Source organism: Nomascus leucogenys, chromosome 4 (genome assembly GCF_006542625.1).
Source record: "Nomascus leucogenys isolate Asia chromosome 4, Asia_NLE_v1, whole genome shotgun sequence".
Lineage (NCBI taxonomy): Eukaryota > Metazoa > Chordata > Mammalia > Primates > Hylobatidae > Nomascus > Nomascus leucogenys.
The window spans coordinates 148,540,915-148,560,939 of NC_044384.1; the positions used below are offsets into that span (position 1 = coordinate 148,540,915).

The following is a 20,025-nucleotide window of genomic DNA, read 5'->3' on the forward strand; positions in this document are numbered from 1 at the left end:
AAAGACATACCTGAGACTGGGAACAAAAAGAGTTTTAATTGGACTTACAGTTCCACATGGCTTGGGAGGCCTCAGAGTCATGGTGGGAGGTGAAAGGCACTTCTTACATGGCGGCGGCAAGAGAAAATGAGAAGAAGCAGAAGTGGAAACCCCTGATAAACCCATCAGATGTCATGAGACTTACTCACTATAAGGAGAACAGCACAGGAAAGACCAGCCCTGATGATTCGGTTACCTCTCCCTGGGTCCCTCCCACAACATGTGGGAATTCTGGGAGATACAATTCAAGTTGCGATTTGGGTGGTGACACAGCCAAACCATAACAGGGGCTGACACAGAAACCACGCCTTTGTTTCTGGACTCCGAGCTGCCTGTGCTCCCTACACAGCCCATGGCAGCATGTGCTCCTCCCCCCACAGCCTGCTCCCCCAACTTGGACCTGCTGTGAGAAGTATCTGTGTCCCTAGAACCTCCAGGCCACACAAAACATCCCAGCTCCCTGAATCCCAGGGGTTTAGAGACTGCCTTCTCTGTGCAATCTTCCAGCAGCGTCCGTCAGCCCACGTGGCCGGCAACTCCCCACAGGTGACTCACCTGGACCTCACAGGCATTGTTTTCAGTGGTGGGGCTGGGCTGGGGCTCACTCTCCCTGCCCTGGCGCAGGTCAGATGGACCGTGTGGGCAGAGCAGAAGACTCCACTTTCAAAACACTCTATCCCCAGCAGCGTGCAGCATGAGCTCATACCTGCCTGGGCTGCAGACTTTGTTTCATGATTGCTGTAATTTTCCAATTTAAGCGTCTTAATGAAAGATTTCATTGTGCATTTGGATTGTGTGGTTTTGTTGTTGTTGTTGTTGTTGTTGTTTTTGCGACAGAGTCTCGCTCTTGTCGCCCAGGCTGGAGGGCAGTGGCGCGATCTCGGCTCACTGCAAGCTCTGCCTCCCAGGTTCACGCCATTCTCCTGCCTCAGCCTCCCGAGTAGCTGGGACTACAGGCACCGCCACCACGACCAGCTAATTTTTTGTATTTTCAGTAGAGACGGGATTTCACCATGTTAGCCAGAATGCCGGGGCTGCAGGGGTTTCCTGGCTCCCGTGGTGCATCAGGGGTGGGATGTGCAGAGGCCGCACAGCCTTGGACACCGGCCACCCAGCACCTGGCTTCTGGTCCCAGGCTCCCGGCTCTGTCCTCTGGGGACCTCGTGATCCGCCTGCCTCAGCCTCCCAAAGTGCTGGGATTACAGGCATGAGCCACCCTGCCTGGCCTGGATTGTGGTTTTAAACAAAAAGATGATGCATTCAGTCAGAGAGGGAGCCCAGAAACACCGAGGCTGAAGGACCGTTTCACGCCGTGTGCGTCAGGCCGCAGCCCCACCTTCTACAAGTGTTTACAGACAGCACAGCCACTGCACTCCGTGACACTGTTCAGCATGACTGTGGGGACACACCCGCACCTGTGCTGCAATCGTGCTGTCTGTGCCTTTCATCATGTGCCCAGGACTGCAAAAGATGCTCAGGGGAGCCCATCCAGGAGGAATGCAGGGTGGGAAGGACGCCGGCCGAAGACCCAGGGACGTTCCACGGGCACCTTTCCAGTCAGTGCTTCAGGATGGCATGAGCACACTAGCATGAGCTGTCATGCTGACTCCTGCTCAGGAGGAAGTCACCATGACCCAGGGCCTCCACCTGGGAAACAGCCACAGGGGCGGCAGGGCTGGAGCCTGTGCCAGGAGCCTGTCTGCATCTGCCCCAGCTCAGCACTTCCCAGCCACACAGGCCCTCGACCTGCTTGTACCCCCACAGCCTCAGCTGCACAGGAACCGCACCGACTCACAGGGCTGCCGCGAGTTTCAGAGACGCACCTGGGGCAGGGACAGGCTCTGTGCCTGTGAAGTGCCCCGCTCTTCACTTAGTGCTCAGCCCCATCCGGCACTCAGGCCTCAAGCATCCTGGGCCCCCTGGTCGGTCTCCTATAGTCCACCCCTCCTGCCTCCATGGCCCTGCAAAGGTGGGGGCGGCAGGCTGAACCACCCACATCCTGTGACGGTGCCACAGACTGCAAGAGCGTGGGATGTCCCAGGGCCTCACCAGACGTGGGCTGGGGGCCATCAGCACCCAGCACTCCCCGACCGAGCCGAGCTCAGAGCGCCGCGGCGGACCCGCTTGGCGAATGACGCAGGGGCCATTTCCCCCATCCTCCCACCTGGGGGGTGAAGTGGCCCAGAGGACAGACCCGGGAGCCTGGGACCAGAAGCCAGGTGCTGGGTGGCCGGTGTCCAAGGCTGTGCGGCCTCTGCACATCCCACCCCTGAGGCACCACGGGAGCCAGGAAACCCCTGCGGCCCTGGCATTCTGCACTCGATCAATTTCACATTCATAAGGTTCCAACTGAAGACATAAATCCATGAGGGGGAAACGTAAAAGGACACAAAGTCTACGGCGGGAGTCCTTCTGGAATGTCATGGTTAACTCAACCGAACGCCACAGCAAGCCAAACACGCCAGCCCTTTCCACTGAATGTTTCCAGAGATCTGTGAGGACCTTACAGAAAGGGGATGGACGGACGGAGAGAGGGAGGGAAGGAGGGAGGAAAGAGCTTCTTCTCTAAGACTCGGGAGAACCCTGCTGTCCTGGGTTTGTGTTTTGTGACCATCTGGATTTGGCCTCAGAGCGCAGCTGTGACTGCGTCTCAGGGCACGTGGCACCCAGCAGCCCCTCTCTCCAGGGTCCTCCCTGGGCCTGTGTCTCTGCCTCTGCCACCTTCTCACCATTACACTCTGCTCAACTCGGACTGAGATCGTCTCCGTGGGACCTTCTCCCCTCCTCTGCACGCTCCCAGAAAAGAAAAATCAGTGAAAAGAGAAGCGAATGCATTCAGTCTCACAAAGGCTTTATAAAACGGTCAATCACGAGCTAACCGGGTCAGAATCAACCCGCCAGAGCCCAGAGCAGGTGTGCCCCTCTCTATGCCACATGCTGGGGAGGGGACAAGCAGCCCCGGATCCGCCGCCGCAGTGCCCATTCACCCGGGCAGAGCTGCCTGCTCCGTGAGAGTCCACCCCTGATGGGTGAGGGTGGCATCCAGACAGCTGCGTGCCCCAGGCCTTTGCAGTTGCTGCAGGCAGCCCAGCCCTGCTTACCCTTCCCCGGGAGGGCTGGAGCTGCGTGCGTCTGCTTGTCTCCCCTCCTCTAGTGCCCCCAAGCAGGAGTGGTCATTGGGGGGCTTCCAGCAGCCCCGACACGGCTCCCCACCATTGCTGTGTGCCGAACACTTGGGGAGGGGTCATCGTTGCAATGGAGGCTGACGTGCACGGTGCCAGCTAAGACTCCCTCCCAAGGAAGCAGCACAGGGAGCTTGGGACGGGGGTCAGCAGCCAGGAGGGCTTCCTAAAGAAGGCAGTGGGGCTGGGATCTGCAGGAAAGGAGACTGCTTGCTGGAAAGGGTTCTGGAAGCAAGCCGGGCTGGGCATGAGGGCAGCAGCGGCCTGGGGACTGCCCAGGTCCTGGTATGGATAGGGGGCTGACACAGGGCTGGGAAAAGACCAGAGAGCATGGCAGGCGTCCTGGGGGTGGGGGTTCGGAGGCGGTAACAGGGCACCAAATAAGAGCGCGAGGCAGCCATGAGGGCCATTGTTGGGGTGGACACAGTGGCAGCGGCTGAAGGTCCCAGGCTGTAGCCTGCCTCTGCCTCTGCCTCCCTCTGCCTCCCTCTCCTTCTGTCTCTGCCTCTGTCTGTCTCTGCCTCTGTTTCTCTCTGTCTCTGTCTCTCTCTGCCTCTGTCTCTGCCTCTGTCTCTCTCTGTCTCTGCCTCTATCTCTCTCTCTGCCTCTGCCTCTGTCTCTGCCTCTCTCTGCCTCTGTCTGTCTCTATCTCTGTCTCTGCCTCTGTCTCTCTCTGCTTCTGTCTCTGCCTCTGTCTCTGCCTCTGTCTGTCTCTCCCTGCCTGTCTCTCTCTGTCTCTATCTCTGTCTCTGCCTCTGCCTCTGTCTCTCTCTTCCTCTGTCTCTCTCTGCCTCTGTCTCTGCCAGTCTCTATCTCTGTCTCTGCCAGTCTCTATCTCTGTCTCTGCCTCCGACTCCTCCGGGCATCTACGGATGCTCCATCCCTTGGATCCCTTGGGAGACTCACATGGAGCAGCGTGGTGACTCGACCACAGCTGCCCCTCAGACAGGCACCAGCAGAGCGGGGCCACAGGACCCCCTGCGTGGACTAAACCACCCTCGACCCACCGCTGCGCCTCCAGCCCCACAGTCAGGAGGAAGAGCCGCATTCCACACACTCCTGTCCCCACACCCAGTCTCCACCCGGCCACACACACAGGCTCGGGCACCACCCTCCCCTCCTGCCCACTTGCTGGTTTCCACAGGCAGCTGCGGGAAGGGCACCCGTCCAACTCCATCCGGCCATGCGCCACCCTCCAGGGCACTCCTGACCCAGGGCCACAGCCCCATAGGTCCCCATGGTGAGAATGAGAAAAAGCTGCCTGTCATCGACGTGAAAGTCAACACACTGAAAAGTGACTCCATCAGGAGCACCCTGTGCAGGTACCCAGGAGCGAGCAGTGCACGACCCGCACAGCAGTACATGACCCGCAGCACAGGGCTCTGCAGTGGGTGCTGACACGAGCAATCCCAGCAGCATGGGGCGGTCTTTGCGTCCCAACTCGGTCACCACTCACTGTGCACGGCCCCTCCACGGCTGCCACTGTCCCTCCATGTCCGTCACACTGTCCCTGCATGGCCGTTACACTGTCTCTGCACGGATGTCACACTGTCTCTCCACGTCCGTCACACTGTCTCTCCACGGATGTCACACTGTCCCTCCACGGCCGTCACACTGTCCCTCCACGGATGTCACACTGTCTCTCCACGGATGTCACACTGTCCCTCCACGGCCATCACACTGTCCCTGCATGGATGTCACACAGTCCCTCCATGGATGCCACACTGTCCCTCCATGGATGTCACACTGTCTCTCCACAGCCGTCACACCGTCACTCCACGGATGTCACACTGTCCCTCCACGGCCGTCACACTGTCCCTCCACGGCCGTCACACAGTCCCTCCATGGATGTCACACTGTCCCTCCATGGATGTCACACTGTCTCTCCACAGCCATCACACCGTCCCTCCACGGATGTCACACCGTCCCTCCACGGCTGTCACACTGTCCCTCCACGGATGTCACACTGTCTCTCCACGGCCGCCACACTGTCCCTCCACGGCTGTCACACTGCCCCTCCCCGGATGTCACACTGCCCCTCCACGGCCGTCACACTGTCCCTCCACGGATGTCACACTGTCCCTCCACGGCCGTCACACTGTCCCTCCACAGCCATCACACTGCCCCTCCCTGGGTGTCACACTGCCCCTCCAAGGCCGTCACACTATCCCTCCACAGATGTCACACTGTCCCTCCATGGATGTCACACTGTCCCTCCATGGCTGCCACTGTCCCTCCACGGCCATCACACTGTCCCTCCACGGCTGCCACTGTCCCTCCACAGATGTCACACTGTCCCTCCATAGTTGTCACACACTGTCCTTCCATGGATGTCCATCACCCTGTATGCTACAGCTGTCTGTCACATGGCCCCTCCATGGCTCTCCCACACTGTCCCTCCATGGGTCTGGCCCGTGACCCTTCCAGCCACTCTGACACAAGGAGCCTCCAAGGCTTCTTCCCATGCAGTTTCCCCGCTGACCTGGCGTTCACCAGTCCCCTCTCTCCTTCGGCCCTCCAGCCCTGGCCGACCTGCTGTTCCCGGACATGCTGGGTGCATCACCTCAGGGCCGCGCAGACGCTGTTCCTCCCACTGGGAATGGGCTTCTGTGGACCTGGGCTCAGCTCATCTCTCGGCTCCATTGGCATTTCAGGCAATGACCCCACTCTCTTGGGGCCTCGCCTGCCATGGCTCCTATTCAATTTCAAATCTCTCCTCTCCGCACCTTGTAGCCCCGTGTATGCCTTATTTTTCCACCTTGTAGCCCCATGTATGCCTTATCTTTCCACAGCTTTTCATCATATTACTTTACTTTTTAAATCATCTTTCCTAAACACAAGGATGCCAGCCCCCCAGGGCAAGCACATGGCCTCTGCGGTTCACGCCCTGTCTTGGGGTGTGAGAGCACTTAGCACTTAGCACGTGGCAGTATTCATGAAACACCTGCAGGTAGATTTTCTTCATGTGTAAAGGTTGTTTCTTTTTACAGAAGTTAAATCAAGTATAAAAACTTGATTTAAAAAACACATAAGCACAAAAGGGCACCAAATCTAAGATAATAGAGAAAGGCCTCGAGGGACCAAGAAGGTGTTCACAGGTGTTTGCACGGCCCCCGGAGGCTCCTGGCAGCCTGGATGCTGGACAGAAGCCACGCCCAGGAGTCAAGCGCCCACCAAGGACAGCCGCCTGGGCCCCACGGGAAATGAGCCGCCTGAGCCTCAGGGGAAATGAGCCGCCTGCCACGCATGCCTGCGGATTGCGGTGGAAATCTCCCAGGATTACAGGTGCGCGCACACAGCCTCCCTCCCCTGCCTTTGTCTGATACTCCTCTTGTTACCAGGAGTCCTTGCCCTCTGGGGCCGTCTGCTCCTGCAGACAGAACAGAGCAGGGAAGCGGCTCTTTACAGCAAGCGGGAGCTGCCTCCAAACTGCAGCCCTCTGACTGTTGGCGGAGATGACTTCGGAGCCTGCACACTGGACAACATAACCCTCTCCTTCTTGCTACCACTACCTATGACTCGCTCCCCAGATATTTTCATCACCTGGCAACATGCTGCACCTTTCATTCCTTCCTATTAAATCACGGAGAAACGTGCATGTCTAAACGCCATTCCAGGAGCAGGGTGCCTGCCGCCGTCCCAGCAGCATCCACGGGCCTCGCTGCGCGTTCTTCCTCCGCAGACCCCGGATTCGGGACCACGAACGGAGCACTGCGCCGCTGTGCAGCCCTTAGCACCTATGACGCTAGTTTAGACTCTAGCTGCAGCTGAAAAGTGACCTATTCTACATAACACAGGACAAGAGCTTCCAGAGAAAACAATTCTCCTCAACCCTGCTCTGCAAGAAGTGCCTCTGCTGGCTGAATGCACAGAGCCCACACAAACGACATGAAGCCATGAAGCCGCGGCTTCCCTGCAGGCGCAGATGGCAGCTGGACGTGGATCAGGGCCTCTAGTGTGGGCTGCTTCCCACGGGCCTGCTGAGTCAAGTGCTTGAGAACAAAGCATGAGTCGACTTTCTTATCACTCCTGCAGCAAGCAGGCTGGCCAGGGTCAGGGGCTGGCTGCAGCCCTGAGCGAACCTCAAGCTGGCCCGGCCCACACAGGGCAACCGCCCACAGGCCCGGCCTTACAACACCCCACTGGTTCAGTGCCGCTGACCCAGCCGGGCTCAGACCTGCGCGCACAGCGAGGAAGACCCACCACATTCCTTCCGTCATAGCTCAGCGCTTCTCACACTGAACACAGCGAGCTTCTGAACCAGGAGTGTCATTAACTCTGGAGCTCCCTGGGTTGTGTCGACACGGCCCACGCAGGTATCCTATCGGGACGACCCAGCTCAGGCCCGACATGAGCGCTGCTGTGGAAGCAGGCAGTGCTCAGCCTGGCCAGGCTGGCTGGCCGTGGCCCCAGGTGTGCTGGAGGCCCTGCCGCCCGCTTCCTCTCCAAAGCTCGAGGCCCTCCAGCCTCTGCGTCCGCCCAGATATGCACTGAATACCACGTTAGCTTATGTAATGCTCCTTGGACTCACTTTTGTCATGTTCCTTACAGAAAATCAGAAACTGCAATGAAATCACTGCTTTATTTTCCTTTCAGAAAAAAAAAAAATAAGCAAACCATAGAATAAAACAGTAAGTGTGCATGCCACGGTTTATCAAAACGTAATTCCTTGGCCTTTCCTGTGTAGTCCGCTCTTAATCACCCACATCAATAAGAGAGGACAAAAGTTCAAAATTCACTTGGAACACTTTGAAGTTTTCCTTTTGGTATTTATATTCCAAAGTAAATGTCCACACTGCTTTTCCACAACATCATAATAATGACCACATCCAAGCGTAAGGATCTGTCCCCCACAGCTGGACAACAAGCCACGGGCACAAAACAAAACAAAGAACGTGACCTCAGCACGGAAGCAACACCTACGACTTGCAGGAGCCTGACTCACCCTGACTCAGCTGGTGACGAAAAGGGCCTCGGCTGTCGGTAGCTATCGGTGGTGGCAGTGTTGAGGTATCACAACCAGTCCTTCTGTTTTCTTCATTAAATCCCCACTGTGAGTCCCCAGAGACTGACGGTCATTAAGATATTGGAACCTAGAATGGCCAAAATGGTAACTACCACCTCTGCCAATGCTGATGTAGCCAGGCCTATTCTACGCAGACAGCCATGCATCTCTACATGAGCCTGTAACAATCTACATGCTTCCCCACTGCTCCCTCACAAGGGCCCCCGCACCAGTCACAGCTCTGGACACCATATTTTACTTTAGAAAGTTATTTTCCCTATTAGAAGGTGACTCATGGAAAAGAAAAACTTTGAACCCAAACATTTTTTAAAATATTTTACACCTTTTTCACATCATTTAACAAAAATATAAAATATCAACAACCCCCAGATAGCACCTTCTACTGGCAGGCCTGCTTTACTCTAATGATATAACAAAAAGCAGGAAATGGCAATGATGGAAGGAAAGGAATAATCCATGATTAAAAATGATGATTTTGACGGGGCATGCAGTGGCTCACGCCTGTAATCCCAGCACTTTGGTAGGCTGAGGCAGGTGGATCACTTGAGGTCGGGAGTTGAAGACCAGCCTGGCCAACATGGCAAAACCCCATCTCTACTAAAAATACAAAAATTAGCCGGGCACGGTGGTGGGTGCCTATAATCCCAGCTACTTGGGAGGCAGAGGCAGGAGAATTGCTTGAACCCGGGAAGCAAAGACTGTAGCAAGCCAACATCCCTCCACTGCACTCCAGCCTGGGCAACAGAGGGAGACTCCATTTCAAAAAAAAAAGATCATTTTTTCAATTAAAATTTTGAAAACTGCTCACAGAAAACAAACAAACAGAACCAAAACCAAATGTCCGAACCTGATAACTATGAACAGGCTGAAGCAGAGTAGGGTGGCAGACGTGGCAGAAGTGTGTGTGTATCAGGGTGGGGGCCGGTGGCAGGGCATTCTCCCTGGGCCCCTTTGCCACACCTGTCCTTACAGGTAACCCTGCCCCTCCCTAGATGGACCTGGGGCTGTGGCCCTGTCTGCAACCCAGGCAAGGCCCCCTCCTGGTCACCTGCCTCTGCTCTCCCTGCCTCTCAGACCCTTGGCCTGGCCCACCCATTTCCACTGCAGAGCTCCTTCCAAAATTACACTCCCAGAAAGCCTGGTTAAGGGAGAGAGCTGAAATTCCCCCTCATGAATGACTAACAGCTATGCTTCCCTTCTGTCTTATTTCACGCCACTTACCTTTCTACCCGGGCAAACTATAAACAACGCACGCATGAAACACAGATTCTCTGAGCATCTCCAGATCCGAGCTGTTCTTTGCATGCTTCCTGCCACACACTGTGTGGTAAAGAATGACGGGCCTACAACAGTGGTTTCTTACATGTCACTATGACGTTTTCACATCGCTTACACAATACAACCGTCATTAGCGCATTTCCAGTTTGCTCTAATTTATGCCAAACATCTTTAAGAAGCACTTCCCCATACAATGCCTTCTAGCAACTTCTTAAGTGAGCACCCTCAAGTCCCGTGAGAAGCCTCGACTCACAGGGTCAGGGAAAAGCTTCCCCACCTCAACCCAGGTCTGTAACTCCACACCCTCCACACCACCCAATGCCTCTATCTACAACTCACACACACGCACACACGCACACACACAAAGCACACACACGCACACACACACAGCACACACACGCACACAAACACACGTACACACAAACGCACACAAACACGCACACGCAAACGCACACACACACGCACACAAACGCACACACGCACGCACACACATACACACAAACACAAACACATACACACACATATGCACACACATGCACACACATACACACAACACAAACACATGCACACACACACACACAAACACATGCACACACAAAGTGCAGAGGAAAGGCAGCACACCAAAGCACCCAGAAGACAAATGTGGTTACATCTGGAAGTCAAGCATCAACTTTTAAAAACATAAAAAGCTATTTTGAATAACTTTTAACTTCACCCACAACTGTCTACAACTAATGAATTACAAATAGCACCTTACACAAATGAGTTTTCTTACTGCTGAGAAATCCTGGAAGTCTTATCTGACTATAAAAAGTTGTGCATCCGTAACTGCCGATGTTGGCTGCGAAAGCCAGCAAATGCCATAAGAGACAGAGAGGGACAAAGTGTGCTTTTAAAAATATACAAAGTGTAAACCTCAGTAACCATCTCTCTTTTCGAATAAAAATTATTTCCTATGAAGCAGGTATTCAAAACATATTATTAAATCAGCAGCAGTGAAATTGTTCCTCCTTGTAGCATTCCACCTATATGGAAATTAACTCACTCCTGCACAGAATCTAGAATACTGACCAGTCCGTACTCAGGTTATGGTTAACCAGAGAAAAGAATTAAAACCCGCTGCACCTTGAGTCAATGAGAATTTTTACTTGCAGCAAAAGTTAGTGACTGGAATCAATATCAGACGGCAGCAAGTTCGTCTACCGCTGCCTGGGAAAATGACCTCCTGGCCACAGTCTGGAGGGCTACTCAGACTTCACCTTCAGTGCCCAGGGACCCATGGAGGGGAAGTGGGGTCGGAACAGGTGGGCAGGGCGCCTGTAGACCTAGGTCAGTTTTCTCATAATCTACCTTGGCTTCTTGGGCACCAGCGGGCTGTGGGGTGCAGGGGAACAGGTGGAGTATGGGGGGGACAGCTGGGGTGCAGGGTAAACAGGTGGAGTGTGCGGAGACAGGTGAGGTGCAGGGGACAGGTGGGGTTCAGGGAGACAGGTGGGGTGCGAGGGGACAGGTGGGGTGCGGGGGGACAGGTGGGGTGCGGGGGGACAGGTGGGGTGCGGGGAGACAGGTGGGGTGATGGGGGACAGGTGGGGTGCGGGGGACAGGTGGGGTGCGGGGGGACAGGTGGGGTGCTGGGGGACAGGTGGGGTGCAGGGGGGCAGGTGGGGTGAGGGTGGAGAGGGGGGTGCGAGGGGAACAGGTGGCGTGCGAGGGGAACAGGTGGGGTGCGGGGGGACAGGTGAGGTGGAGGTGAACAGGTGGGGTGCAGGGGAACAGGTGGGGTGTGGGGGGGACAGCTGGGGTGCAGGGTAAACAGGTGGAGTGTGCAGAAACAGGTGGGCTGCGGGGAGGACAAGTGGGGTGCAGGGGGAACAGGTTGGGTGCGAGGGGACAGGTGGGGTGCAGGGGGACAGGTGGGGTACAGGAGACAGGTGGGGTGCAGGGGAACAGGTGGGATGCAGCATAAACAGGTAGGGTGCAGGGGAACAGGTGCGGTGCGGGGGAACAGCTGGGGTGTGGGGGGACAGCTGCGGTGCGGGGGACAGCTGGGGTGCAGGGTAAACAGGTGGGGCGTGGGGGAACAGGTGGGGTGCAGGGGGAACAGGTGGGGTGCGAGGGGACAGGTGGGGTGCAGGGAGACAGGCGGGGTGTGGGGGGACACGTGGGGCACAGGAGACAGGTGGGGTGCAGGGGGAACAGGTGGGGTGCAGGGAGACAGGCGGGGTGGGGGGACACGTGGGGCACAGGAGACAGGTGGGGTGCAGGGGGAACAGGTGGGGTGCAGGATAAACAGGTAGGGTACAGGCGGACAGGCGGGGTGTGGGGGGACACGTGGGGTACAAGAGACAGGTGGGGTGCAGGAGGAACAGGTGGGGTGCAGGATAAACAGGTAGGGTGCAGGGGGACAGGTGGGGTGCGGGGGAACAGGTGCGGTGTGGGGGGACAGCTGCGGTGCGGGGGACAGCTGGGGTGCAGGGTAAACAGGTGAGGTGTGGGGGAACAGGTGGGGTGTGGGGGACAGGTGGGGTGCAGGGGGAACAGGTAGGGTGCGAGGGCACAGGTGGGGTGCAGGGGGACAGGTGGGGTGTGGAGGGACAGGTGGGGTGCTGGGGGACACCTGGGGTGCGGGGAACTGGTGGAGTGCAGAGTGAACAGGGGGCGCTGAGGGACAGGCGGGGTACACGGGGTGCGGGGAACTGGTGGGGTAGGGGGACAGGTAGGGTGCGGGTGAAAGACGCCGGCTTTCCTTACACCGGTCCTTCCCTCCATCCTCAGGCGGACCGCATTCTTCTCCTTTACCGGAAAATCTAAGTTACTGCACGAGCCCCAGGCGCAGCTCGCTCGCCCCTCCGGCTCCTTCAGCCGATCGGGATTCGCTCCTGCCCCTGGGGCCGGGGGTCCCTGTTGCCAGTCCCTGCTCCCCCCGCCCAGGCCCGCGCCGTTATCCTGAGGGGCCGGGGGCACCGCAGAAAGGGGAGCTGCTCGGGGGGGTCTCAGCCCCTTCCCTGAAACATCTGCGCAGGGGGTCGGGGGCGCCGCCACCTCGGGTGGGACTCAGCGATTTCGGGGGAGCCGGGCACAAGTGCAACTCTCAAACGAAACCAGAAGCCCGCGAGGAGACCCACGGTCCCCGGGGCCCGCACTCACCTCGGCGGCCAGGACGCGACCCGCAGTCCCCTGCTGTTCCCCGCCGTCCCCCGCGTCCCCCGGGTCCCCCGCGACCCCGTCCGTCCCGGATCGCGCGCCCGCCGGCTACAGGGATGCGCCCAGCCCCTCCCGCCCGGACGGCCGGCTCCACCCACCACGCTGTCATTGGCGGGCCCAGACCGTTCCGGGCGCCCATTGGCCGCAGCGCCTGCCGGTTTCTCGGCAGCGCCCTGCCCTCGCGCCCGCGCATTCCTTCGAGGCCACGTGGCCGCCCGCGACCCCTCCCGCTCCCCAATGCCCGGCCCGGGCTGCGCACGCGTGGGAGGGGGCGCGCTGCAGAGGCTCCCGTCCCGGGATCATCGCCTGCCCCGCGGATCTCGGGCCGCTCTCACTTGGGGAGGGGTCGCTGGGCAGACTGAGTGCCCTCCCCGCCCCCAACATCTGGATCCTCCCCGCAGAGCCTGCTCCCGACTCAGAGCTGCGCCCCTTGGGGAGGCGGCGCCGGGCAGACCCTAACCCTCTCCCAGAGCATCGCCCCTTTCTGCGGACCCCCACGGGCCGAGCTCACTTGCCGGAGGGGGCGTCGGGCAGACCCTCCCCCTCCTCCGCAGAACATCGCCCCTCCCTGCGGACACCCGGGGTGCGCCCACTCGAGGAGGGGGCGTCGGACCCCACCCGACCCGCCCCTTGAGACCCGGTCCCTCCGTCCGCAGCTGGCCCTACCCACAGGGCGTTCCGGGTCTTCCGCGCCAGCTGCCCTGGACCAGCCAAGGCTTGGGCGTTTGGAAATGCGATGACTTCAGCCACGTTTCCGAGGCAGTTTTTGAAGCTTGCTTCTTGCCAGGAAGCGCTCGTTTTTCCCGGGACCTTTCCAGGGAACGGCCCCTTCTGAGTGATTGGAATTGTTTACTTTGAGCATTTATTTGTCTTATACTTTTAAAAAGGAAACAGATTATCGTTATAATTACTGTTAAAGAAAAAACACGAGAAACAAAGACATTTTTAACCAAAATAACTGAAGGATGGTATCTTTTACCTGGTCAGCACATTTAACACGTGTGTTCGCAGATGCTAGATTTATTTCTATGCCTTCTCCTACCCAAATCTCTGAATCATAGGAGTAATTTTAAGTCAGCGTTCTAGAACTATCAGACTTCTTTACAGATTTCTAGTCCCTTTCACTTGTTCTATAGAAGAAATACAAACAGCTATTTGGGGTGCTAATTATCACGAAATTAATCTAAATATTAACTGCCATTAAGGCTTGTGTGCTCTGGAATAAGTAATTTCCCTGAACATTTTGGACTATGTCAAAATCATAGACTACATAGAAAGACTACAATGGTTGGAAAAAATAATCGTACGTAAGGTGACATTTTTTCAATGTTTATTATTCACACTTGCCAATTTTATGAAATCAGACTGAGTAGACTGTTCCTCTCAGCGACCTTAAGATTAGAAAACTTATTTCAGGTTTCTATTCCTAGGGTTCCCTGGGTACCTTATTCAGAGATCTTCTGCACAGACAATTAATGGTCTTGGTCAACAGAAGTAAAAAGGTCAACTGAATTGTTTCTGGTTTACCTAAATACGATGAGAAAATCCTGACACTTGTAATTTTTCTAAAAATGTAGACTAGAGATAAGAGGAAATAGTCCTGTGTATGGAATAAACAACTCATTTTCTCAATGGATGGAATTGAGCCCCTAAACTCAGGGCAGCCAGGGACACTGCTGAGTGGGGCCACAGGGCAATGCCTTCCAGGCAGGTTGGGCAGAAAATCCTCTGGTTTGGAGCTCCAATAGATCCTGTCTGTCTGCTTTATTCAGGCGTTCCTCACAGATACATCCCTATTTTCGTAAGCCGTGATATGGAAGAGTTGGGAGTTTCCATTGTGATTCCCTCTTTGACCCATGGGATATTTAGAAAAGTTAGGTTTACCTTTCAAATATTTGGGGACTTTCTGGTTTTCTTTTTATTATAACTAAAGTTTAATTCCACCGTGGCCTTAAAACATAATCTATTTTATTTTTATCGTTTAAGATTTTCAAACGCTTTCTTCATGGCCCAACATTGTCTATTTTGCTAAATGTTCTATGAGCGCTTGCTAAGAACATGCGTTCACTGACGTAATGTTCTACAGATGTCAATTAGGTCATATTTGTTACTGATTTTTTTATCTTCTTGTTCTATCGGATACTTAAAATCTTCGACTCTCCGTAGTCTATTCAGCATTGTACTGCAGCATCTAACAAGTGTTATATGTTATAAAAACAAAAAGTATAAGGATTGAGAGAGGAAAAACTGATTATTTACAGTCGATATGATTATATATGTTAAAAAACAAAATTATCTACAAATAAACTGTTAGGATTAAAATAGAATTTAGGAATTTCAGATGGATCATAGACTTAAGTATAAAAATTATAAAGTTTCTAGGACAAAATATAAGAAAAGATCTTATGGATCTTCAGGTAGGACACAAAATGGACCAACCATTTAAAAATGATTAAATGGTTCATCAAAAATTTAATATTTCTACTCATCTCATGACATCATTAAGAAACTGAAAAGGCAAGCCACAGACTGGGAGAACACAGGGGCAATGCATATATCCCACAAATGACTTGTCTTAATCCATGTTGTGCTGCTGTAACAGAATACCTGGGAATGGGTGATTTACAATGAACAGAAATTTATTTCTCGCAGTTCTGGAGGCTGGGAAGTTCAAGATCAAGGAGACACACCTGGCAAGAACCTTCTGGCTACATCATCCCATGATGGAAGGTGGGAGGCGGAGGTGGGGAGGGAGGATGCAAAATGGGCCAAACTTCTTTTTTTTTTTGAGACGCAGTCTTGCTCTGTCACCAGGCTGGAGTGCAGTGGAGCGATCTTGGGTCACTGCAACCTCCGACTCCATGGTTCAAGCTATTCTCCTGCCTCAGCCTCCCGAGTAGCTGGGATTACAGGCATGTGCCACCACACCCAGCTAATTTTTGTATTTTTAGTAATGACGGGGTTTCACCCAAACTCATTCTTTTATAAGGAACCCAATGCCTCAGTCTGGCATTAATCCATTCATGAGGGTCGTACCCCCATAACCCAGACACCACCTAGTAGGCACCTTCCAACACTGCTGCATTGGGGGTCAAGTTTCCAAAACATAAACTTTGGGGAAAACACATTCAAACCATAGTGCTGGTAAATAGAGAACTCCTGCAAATGAACAATAACAAGACAAGTCTATTTCAAAAGGGACAAAACAACGTAACAATAACAAGCCTGTAAATAACAATAACCAGTCTATTTAAAAAAAAACAAAAGACGTAAATACTTCACCAAAGATGTACTGATAGCCAATAAGAACAGGAAACGGTGCTCGGTGTTATCTAAAGCAAACTCACAATGAGATGCCACCACCGTCACCCAAGCACGGCTGAAACTCCAGACCGACGTGGCAAGTGCAAAAATGTGGAGCCCCAGGAACCACTATACAAAGTGATGAGAGTGCAAACGGCACAACCACCCTGATTAATTGCCATTTCTCAGCAATCCCAGTTTTAGGTTTGCCCAAGGCAAGTGAAAACATAAGTCCCTTAAAAGACTTTTACAGCCAGACATGGTGACTCCCACCTGTAACCCCAGCACTTTAGGAGGCCAAGGTGGAGGATTGCTTGAGCCCAGGAGTCTAGCATGATAGTCTCCACCTCCAGTGCCAGCTACTTGGGAAGCTGAAGTGAGAGGATCGCCTGAGGCTGGGAGGTCAAGGCTGTAATGAGTCATGTTCATACCACTGCACTCTAGCCTGGGTGGACAGAGCAAGATACTGTCTCAAAAAAAATGATTTTTACAAGAATTCTTTCTTCAAAACAGTTCAAATACTTCACAACTGGAAACAACCCAAATTCCATCAACAGGTGAACTCATAAATTATGGTATCTTCATAGAATAATAGAATACTATTCAGCAATAGAAAGGAAGAAACTGATATGCTCAATAACAGATGAATCTTCAAAAGATGAAAAACATAGGCAAAAGGGCACATATAGTATGATTCAATTTTTATGAAATTCAAGAATGTGCCAAACCAACCTATAATAATAGGAATCAGAACAGTGGTTACTTTTGGGGGGATTGTCTCAGAAAAGACAAAGGAATTCTGGGGAGTGATGAAAATGGTCACTGCATCTTGATTTGATTTGCAGACACATGGATGTGTTGGCTTTGTAAATAGAATAAAGCTGAACACAACAGTAAGGTACTTCATGTGATATATACTGTGGCCTCAATGCATCCCCCTTGATGACTGAAAGTTCATCACCAACGTGATAGCAGTTAAGAGGTGGGGCCTTGAGGAGATTAGTGGGTCATGAGGGATGGGCTTAGTGCCCTTGTAGAAGTGCCAGGGGGCTGTTCACCCCTCCTACCAGTGAGGGGACAGTGCTCAAGGTGCTGTCTTGTGAGCAGAGACCAGGTTCTCCCCAGACACTGCACCTGCCGGCACGTTGATCTTGGACTTCCCCTCCTCCAGAACTGTGAGAAATAAACTCCTGTTGTCTATAAATGACCCAGTCTCTGGTGTTTTGTTACAGTAGCAGGAACAAATTAAGTTATGTATCAGTAAAAAGGGGTTTGAAAAGCTGGATTCCTTTAAAAAAATAATGATTCCCTTTATTAATGGAATACAAAATATCCTTTAATTAAAAGCTAAATTAAGTGCAAGGCCTATGAAGAGGCTAGGGATAATCTATGCCCTAGTTAGGACATTCAGAAAGGAAAAAAATGGCAAAGACAGCCTGCCTGGTTCTAGGCCTCACCTCTACTCCAGAGACGTCTTCATGTCCCACGTGGAGGGGGTGTGTGAGGTCAGCTCTAGCAGGGCCTAAAGGCCTGGGCTCTATCATCAAATAGGCCCGGGGGCTTCTGCCTCTTCTGCCACTATATGGATGAACATGGGCATCATTCAATGTCCTGGGCCTCAGTCTCCTCAATGAAAACAAGAGCAATAGCCACGTACTTAGGCAGCGTGAAGAGTCAACACTTTTGTGTGCAGGGACCGGTGTCAGGGCACCTGACCCCATGGACATCTAGGGGAGCCTGAGGCACTGTCCAAAGATGGAAGCTTGTATCCACACCTGGGCACAGTTCCTGGGTTCACATCCCAGGCACTTCCCTTACCAGCTCTGCCATCTGCATTGCCGTGTCTCGGTTTCCTGTAAAGAATTGGAAGGACATTTGGACCTACTGTGCATGTCAGTTTTATGTGTCACCTTGACCACGTGACAGTCCCCAGTAATTCATTCAACATGGGTCCAGATGTGGCTGTGGAGGTGTTTTCTTGGTGTGCAAAAGGCCCATCACAGTGGACTTTAAATGAGGGAGATTATCTTAGACAATCCGGGTGGGCCCAATTCAGCACTGGAAAGCCTTTCCAGAGAAGAAATTCCACTGTGGGCGGTAGCTTCAGCTCTGCCCCAGGTCCAGCCTGCCCTTCCCACGGCCTGCCTGCCCGGGCCTCGCTCCCAGGTCCCCATCGCGGTGCCGGATCCAGGCTCTAAATCTCTCCAGGTCTGCCTCCTACTGGCTGAAACTTGGCTGAGGCCGCTTGTAGGAAGGCGCCATCGAAAGGGAGATGGCGTGCACGCATCTCAGACCTACTCCACTCCGCAGGCGGGGAGCGAGACCCCGAGTCCGGGGATGGCGAACATCCCTGGATGTGAGACCTCAGACAAGTCCCTAACCGTACTTAGCCTGCTATCTGGTGGATACAGGGTTAGTCACCAGTCTCTGGCTCTGGAGCGGCCGTGAAGATGAAGGCAGCCTGGGGGCACCTGGCGCTCCGCCTGGCCCACAGCGCACGTGGGGCAGACCTCAGGCCGCAGTCACGGGGCTGTTCAGGTGCTGTGATGGGAGAAGAGCCAGCAAGTGAGTCTCCACCCAGTGCCGCTCAGTCACAGGACCCAGGGCTGCCGCTCAGTCACGGGACCCAGGTACAGCCTGGCAGGGGACAGACGGCACTCCAGGGAGACCCCGGGGCAGCATGGGGGTGGGGTGGGGCTGTCACACAGCAGAGGCCCTGGGCAAGTGCGGAGGCCACACGAACATGGGGTGCAGGGGAGACATGGAAATCAGAGGCCCCCTCCAGGCCTCTCAACCTCCCAGCCTTGAGCCATGAGCTTTCTCTGGGCTCACCCAACCCCAGACGTCGCTGAACAGGCTAGAGTGCTGACGAGCGCTGGGAAGAAGCCTCCGACCTCACTGTTTGGCGCCCGGCCTTCACCTCCTGCCCGCCGTCCCCGATCACCCCGAGGCATCACCCAGCCTCTTCTCCTGGCAGGGCTCCCTGGGGCAACACATCCGAGAGCCCCCGGCAGGCCACACCACTCCCAGCGCCTGTCCCCACAGGGGGCTCGGGACTTACAGGGAACAGTACGGCCTGGGGGCCATCGCGGATGCCCTTCAGGAAAACAGGGTGCTCTGCAGATAGGACTGCTGTGGCCACTTCCCCAGGAAACAGCCAGGGACGCTGCCTGGGCTCAGAGGGTTCCCGACACAGACCATGCTCACCGCTTTGCAGACCACACACAGTCCATTTCCTGGTGTGAGTTTGTTTCTACTCATCAGTTTGTGTCTTTGAAAGAGTTCTAAAATACAACAAAAACAAACAAGGACAGTGACACAGACACCACCCAGGGATGGGTCCCGTCGGCCTCTGAAGGGTGGAAGCTGCCATGTGGGAGGCGGGTTTCTGAGGAGCCAGGCAGGCTTGGGAGAGTCTGTGCTCGCTTTCCTGACTGTGGCGACGGATTCACATGCTATGTGTTCCTCAAAACTCACTGAACCACACACGTTAATTACATGCAGTTCACCGTGTGCCAATGACGCCTCAATCAAGCTGTTAAACAGAGGCCAGAGCAGCCCTGCCTGTGGGGTTGTAATTTTTTCTGAAGCCTTGATGAACCGCCTTGGGCTGTTTCAAAGGGAACACAGCACAGTCTCCTCTTGACTTCCGCAGTGGTTGTATTCCCGGGACCTGCGGCTGGTGTGTCTGTAGGTAAACAGTCAGCATCTAGGCTCAGACGGTTACAGATAGCTTTCCCCGCAGGTGGCGTCCTGTGGGCCCTACGTAAGCTGTGCAGGCCGCCCTGGACTCTGTGGCGAGTGCGTGGGCTGCAGGACGGTGCATCCCCGGCCTCCACCTGTCAAATGCTTCACACTGACCCCCGGAGCACCCCCCTGCTCCCCCCTGCTCCCCCCTGCAAATTCTAAAGCTTCCCTAGCGGGGAGTTCCTGCTGGGGAACTTTCTCCATCCGCCCTCTCGGACTCCACAGCCTTCCGCCTTCCCAAACGGA

The 20,025-nt window shown here is 54.5% G+C and overlaps 1 protein-coding gene across 2 annotated transcripts in view; it reads right to left on the reverse strand.

Moving 5' to 3' along the window:
* Positions 1-12,753, reverse strand: part of ARHGEF10 (Rho guanine nucleotide exchange factor 10) — a 130,178-nt gene extending 117,425 nt beyond the window's left edge. For both annotated transcript variants that reach the window (XM_030812419.1, XM_030812418.1), the window contains exon 1: positions 12,673-12,753. The gene's annotated coding sequence lies outside the window, so the exon portion shown is untranslated. The remainder of the gene's footprint in view (positions 1-12,672) is intronic.
* Positions 12,754-20,025: the final 7,272 nt, after the last annotated feature.